Consider the following 6,316-nt stretch of genomic DNA (forward strand, 5'->3'; position numbering starts at 1 on the left):
GAACAGAACTAGAACAGAACTAGAACCGAATTAGAACATCTGCCTCAGCAATTTCTATTTACTTTTTACCTACTTACGTATGATATATATTAATTAATTTATAACACTAGAACAGAACAGAACAGAACTAGAACAGAACAGAACTAGAACTAGAACTAGAACTAGAACTAGAACTAGAACAGAACTAGAACAGAACTAGAACGGAACTAGAACAGAACTAGAACAGAACTAGAACAGAACTAGAACAGAACTAGAACAGAACTAGAACAGAACTAGAACAGAACTAGAACAGAACTAGAACAGAACTAGAACAGAACTAGAACAGAACTAGAACAGAACTAGAACAGAACTAGAACAGAACTAGAACAGAACTAGAACAGAACTAGAACAGAACTAGAACAGAACTAGAACAGAACTAGAACAGAACTAGAACAGAACTAGAACCGAATTAGAACATCTGCCTCAGCAATTTCTATTTACTTTTTACCTACTTACGTATGATATATATTAATTAATTTATAACACTCATACGTTTAGTATGTTTTTAATCTTTTGAAAAATTAAAAAAAAAAAATAAAAAAGTCCTATTAGCAATACAATATTCCGAAAGCCCTTAAACGATATTTTTAATTTTTCTTTAATTTTTGTGAGACTTAAGAAAACTGATGTTCTATATATCAACAGTTTGGTAGATTTTTGTTGGCTTGGATTCTCAAAAGGATTAAGTAATATAGTAACTGTCATATCTGCTTACATATATTGTTCTTGTGTTGGATAAAATGAGAAATATTAGTTTCATAAGTATTTACATTACCGTATTCAAAAAAACTCTTTAAAATTTTTATTTTTTTAATAACAGATTACTTTTACATAGAGCAGCATGCTTTAAAAAATATATATTTAAATCTCTGGAGTTTATGTAACAAAACACAAAAAAGAAAACTATTTTCAATTTCAAACACACTGTAATCTTTTTGCAAAGATCTTGAACTACTTTCGATAAAAAATGTGGGTTACAAACACAAATAAACCAAACAATTCGGTGACTCTGAAACACACTTCAGCCAATTTGACATACAAAGCAATTTTTCAAAGTATTGAAGAAATGTTAACAATAATATGGCAACACTGTAAATGTACACTCATGTTGTCACCGATTTTTACCCTTTTTTTAAAAAAAAGTTGAAATAAAACTGAATCTCTTTATTGCTTTTACCTTTTACATTTTATTTTTGTAGTTATAGTCTTTTTTTCAATTGTTTTTGTTACTATTATGCATCATATACTGAATTTTTGTTATAAACAATTTACTTTTATGATTCTATGGAAATTCAAAAAAAAAATTGTAAAAAATCTCTAGAGAATAAGTGTGACAGTGTTAGAAAATGACAATAAATATTATTCTTGTTTGTTTTACAATAAATAAAAAAAACTTTCGTTGTTGTAAATTACAAAATCGAGGGAACGAGTGAAAAGTATAGTATTGATGACAGGGTTTATTATTACTGAATTGTTGCTGAGTCGTTTGTCTGTTCAAGTTGTAGTACAATGCCGTTGTTTTGTTACCAGAGTCAAATTGATGTTCCAAACAGTGGGTCAAAAGAATTTTTAATCTGTTCTACTTAGTTGTGTTCTAGTTCAGTTCTAGTGCTGTTCTAGTTCTGTTCTAGTTCTGTTCTAGTTCTGTTCTAGTTCTGTTCTAGTTCTGTTCTAGTTCTGTTCTAGTTCTGTTCTAGTTCTGTTCTAGTTCTGTTCTAGTTCTGTTCTAGTTCTGTTCTAGTTCTGTTCTAGTTCTGTTCTAGTTCTGTTCTAGTTCTGTTCTAGTTCTGTTCTAGTTCTGTTCTAGTTCTGTTCTAGTTCTGTTCTAGTTCTGTTCTAGTTCTAGTTCTTTTCTAGTTCTGTTCTAGTTCTGTTCTAGTTCTGTTGTAGTTCTGTTCTAGTTCTGTTCTAGTTCTGTTCTAGTTCTGTTCTAGTTCTGTTCTAGTTCTGTTCTAGTTCTGTTCTAGTTCTGTTCTAGTTCTGTTCTAGTTCTGTTCTAGTTCTTTTCTAGTTCTGTTTTAGTTCTGTTTTAGTTCTGTTCTAGTTCTGTTCTAGTTCTGTTCTAGTTCTGTTCTAGTACAATCTACAGTTTATATAGAAGAAAGTTTAAATTAATACAGTTTAATTCCCACAGTCCATAGTGTGCTGTAACTTGTAATAATGATTGTTGACAAATCACACTTGTTTTCTTTACACAATGACATACATTCGCACTTTTACACATTTACACTCATGTATGTACTATGTAATCATTTACATCTAAACATTTTCTATTGTATTTGTTTGAAATGTTTTTTCACTCTGTCGGAATATGAACTAACATGCATAAGTTTATTTGAATGCTTCTGAGTTTGTTCTAATGAAACTTTTAATTGAAAATTAATTAGACATTTATTAGAATATAATAGAAAAAAGGAGAGGAAAACTTTACGTGTAGTATAAGTAAGTGCATGTGAGTGACACAATCTGTACTTGTTAGTTTTCCATTTTGACCCTGTAAGTTTGTTGGGATTATGGAGGTGGAAAAGGTTTTTTTTTTTAAACCAAGGATGTTGTTACTGATGTAAATTAAACTTGTTTTTTTGTAATTTAGGGTCAAGGAAATTTGCCAACATAATTTTATGTTGTATGGAATTTTTTTTTCTTCTTTTTTGATATTATTCTATTTGTTGTTGCTAGAATGTAGAGTTTAATATATTTTATATATTTTACGTTAGAAGGAAATGAGGCTTTGAAAAATTATCATAAAAGCCTTGAAATTTCTTTAGGAAAATTTATCTTGAAATTTAGGCATTTTGGCACAAAACCAAATAGAAAAAAATAAAGGTGTTGTTAAGCAATATTTTACAATTTAATTAGATTTCAATAGATTGATTTATTTGGGTTTGCAATTTATTACTTTGAAATTTTTCCACATGTTATTAACAAATTATCTAAATTATACATTGTATATAGTTATAAACTTTATAACTGACTTATTCATATTAAAGAAATTGTTTGCCCCTAAAAAAAAGAATCAACCAATATTTTCAATATTATTGGCATATTCAATAGCGGGGTAATCAATTTAAAAGAAAAACAACTGCAGCAAAAAAATTATTGCATATTCATATGCAAACTGTTTAATCAATAATCCAAGACATGAAGCAACAAAAAAAAAACTTAATAAATATTGCAAGTATGTTGAGACATTTTTTCATACACATCGAATACTCGACATATTTACAACAATTTTTACAACTTTGTAAAAAAATGCAAATGTTTTTAATGTGTATTAGTAAGCATGCAAATGTATACATAATCGTGTTCTATTAATATTACAAAAAAAAAAAAAATAATAATTGACAACTCTGTCATTTCATATTTAACGACTAACGAATGTAGTAAATGCACATTGGGTTTATAATTTGTATTATTATTTAGGTGGTTCATGATTTCGACTCTATTTTCTAGTCGTGACTAGTTTGCCCCTTCTCAAGATCTCGACTAATGGCTTGGCCTGTACTCTGGACTTAATTGTAGTCTTATGTTCTTAATAAAGTCTGATTTATTGTCTTGACTTAAGCCTATTTTAAAGTCAGAACTATATTCTGTTTCGTTAACTGTTGTCTAGATTGAAATATAGTCATTAGGCTTAATTATAGTCCGATCTATAGACTATAATAAGATCTGGTCTATTGACTTACTAAAAACATATTGTGCTACAACTATAGTCGTCATCCAATGTCAATTTTAAAGGCATATCGACTGTTGCCAAGACTTACCTATAGCCAATAGGCTTAATTATAGTCTGGTCTATGGACTCGACTAAGGTCTGGTCCATTGATTAACCAAGAGCATATTTAATTTACTGTAGTCCGGTCTATTGTCTCGACCATAGTATTGACATAAGTCTAGTCCATAATCTCGGATGTAATCTGGTTTATAAACTCAACAAGACTTAAGTTTAGAAAATTCTAAGAACTCGACAATGATTAAAAGGTTTTGGTCTATTGTGTTCAAAGTCTATTCTAGGACCTCAACCTAAGTCAATAGTAACAACTACCGTCTGTTCTATAATATTTTTTGATAGAGCAGAATCTATGTAGTTATAACATTATAGTCCTGTGTTTGGTCTATATGCTATTTTATAGATTTCTAAGTAGGTCTGGTCGACATGGTTACTATAACTAAACAATGTTCGCTGTAACAATATATTGTTATCAAAAAAACATATTATGTTATTATATTTAAACAATGTTGTTGTTACTGTAATCATTTTGATGGCAATTATAAATTTAAGTATGATTAACTGAAAAATATTTTTTTTTCAATAACTACATAATGGTAACATTGAAAACATATTATGTTACTTACAACTATTTAAGCGTACCATTATATGTTATGTTACTAGTATATGTTACATAACCATTGTTATAAATAACCATTATATGTTATGTTGTTCTATGTCAGTTGGTACAACAACAAAACAACTTTAGACACACACCTCACACATATTATTTTGTGTATGTGTGTTCTTTAACGCAACAATAATATGAGTTGAAATAATTCTCATTTGGTTTAATTAATTTTACCCATAATATGATGATCCTGAAACATGGTTACCACAACTATGTTTTTTCTTTGCGTGTATGCTCTGGTCTTAGGTTTTAATCATAGTCTGGTTTATAGCCTTATCTAAAGTCTGGTCTATAGTCTCGACTATAGTCTGAACTCAACTATAGTCAACAGTAACCATAAGGTCAATTATCGTGTCGATAGAGTCGAATATACAATAAATACAACCCTAATATTAGTATCCTTAGCGAAATATTTAACATATTCAAAGCAATATTTCTCTACATTTATTCATCTAAATTAAATAAGCTCATTACAGCGAACTACAAATACAGAAATTAAAATAAATTGTTTTTTTTTCATATTAAACTGCTAACATGCTACCATACATTGGCGAACAAAAATAAAATAAATAATGTCAATGTCAAAACTTTGAATTTTTAATTTAAAATATTTGCTGCAAATGTCAAAATTAATATAAGTTGTTTATGAGAGCCATTTACTAAGAAAATAAATGTTGTTATTAATTATAATAAATAATTTTGTATATTTTTCCAACAAGGCCTTTTTAGTCATATAAAAATTTATAAGTTTCGGAATAGCTATTTCAATTTTGTTAATTTGTATTATTTTTTTTTTAATGTTCCAAAATTATACATGTTTTGTCTGTGTTTCGTATAAAAAGTAGTGCTCTAAATTTAACTCAAACTATAAATATCTGCTTCGAAAAAACAATAACAAGCTTCAAGGATTAATATTTTATAGTTTGTTTGTTAAGAAAAACATGTCCTTATACTAAGTTTACCTGGTAATAAGTTCTTGAAGTTTGAGAGTTTATTACTGGTATATATGTGCATATGCAAACATATAAGTACTAATACAGACACACATACATAGTATACATGTGTATGTATTTCAACATACAAATTTATATTTCCTTTTTCAGTTATTTAGAATGGAATTCATAGTTGTACAGTAAAATCTATATAGTTTGGTAGTTAGTTTTTGTCAATAATCTGAACTATAGTCTGCCCTATATAGCTATGACTATAGTCTCATGTATTGTCTCAACTACAGTTTGGTCTATAATTACGACTATAGGCCAGACTATATACTGATTCAAACTATAGTTTCTTGACTAAAGTCATTAGAATGGAAGTCATAGAAGTTCAGTTTAAACTATGGCTACAGTTTGTTCAATTGTCGACTATATTCTTGTAAATAATCTGGCATATAGTCTAGACTGAGATCTGGCCTATAGATCGATTATAATCATAGTTTTAGTCTCGAACAGAGATTGGTCTGTAGTAATGACTATAGCCCAGACTATGTCCTAGTGTTTCAATAGTAATATAATCTATGTTTGTAGCTTTTTGTCGGGCATATCGTCTCGACTATAGTTAGTTTAGTCCCGATTATAGTATGATCTATGGTCTCGACTTTGGTTTATAGTTATAGACTGATCTACTGTTTTACCTATAATATAGTCTTGACTGAGCGTGACTTGATTTAAATGCTCGACTTTGGACTATAGCCTCTATCAGAGTTCGGACCATTTCCTAGATTTGACAATTTAGTCTATAGTCTTTCATTTCTATATGGAAGTCATAGAAGTTCAGTAAAAACTGTATAGTTTGGACTATAGCAAGGTTTAGTTTGGACTATAGTCGCTAGCAGAGTTTGGACCATATTCTTGATTTGACAATTTAGTCTATAGTCT

This window comes from Lucilia cuprina, chromosome 3 (genome assembly GCF_022045245.1).
Source record: "Lucilia cuprina isolate Lc7/37 chromosome 3, ASM2204524v1, whole genome shotgun sequence".
Lineage (NCBI taxonomy): Eukaryota > Metazoa > Arthropoda > Insecta > Diptera > Calliphoridae > Lucilia > Lucilia cuprina.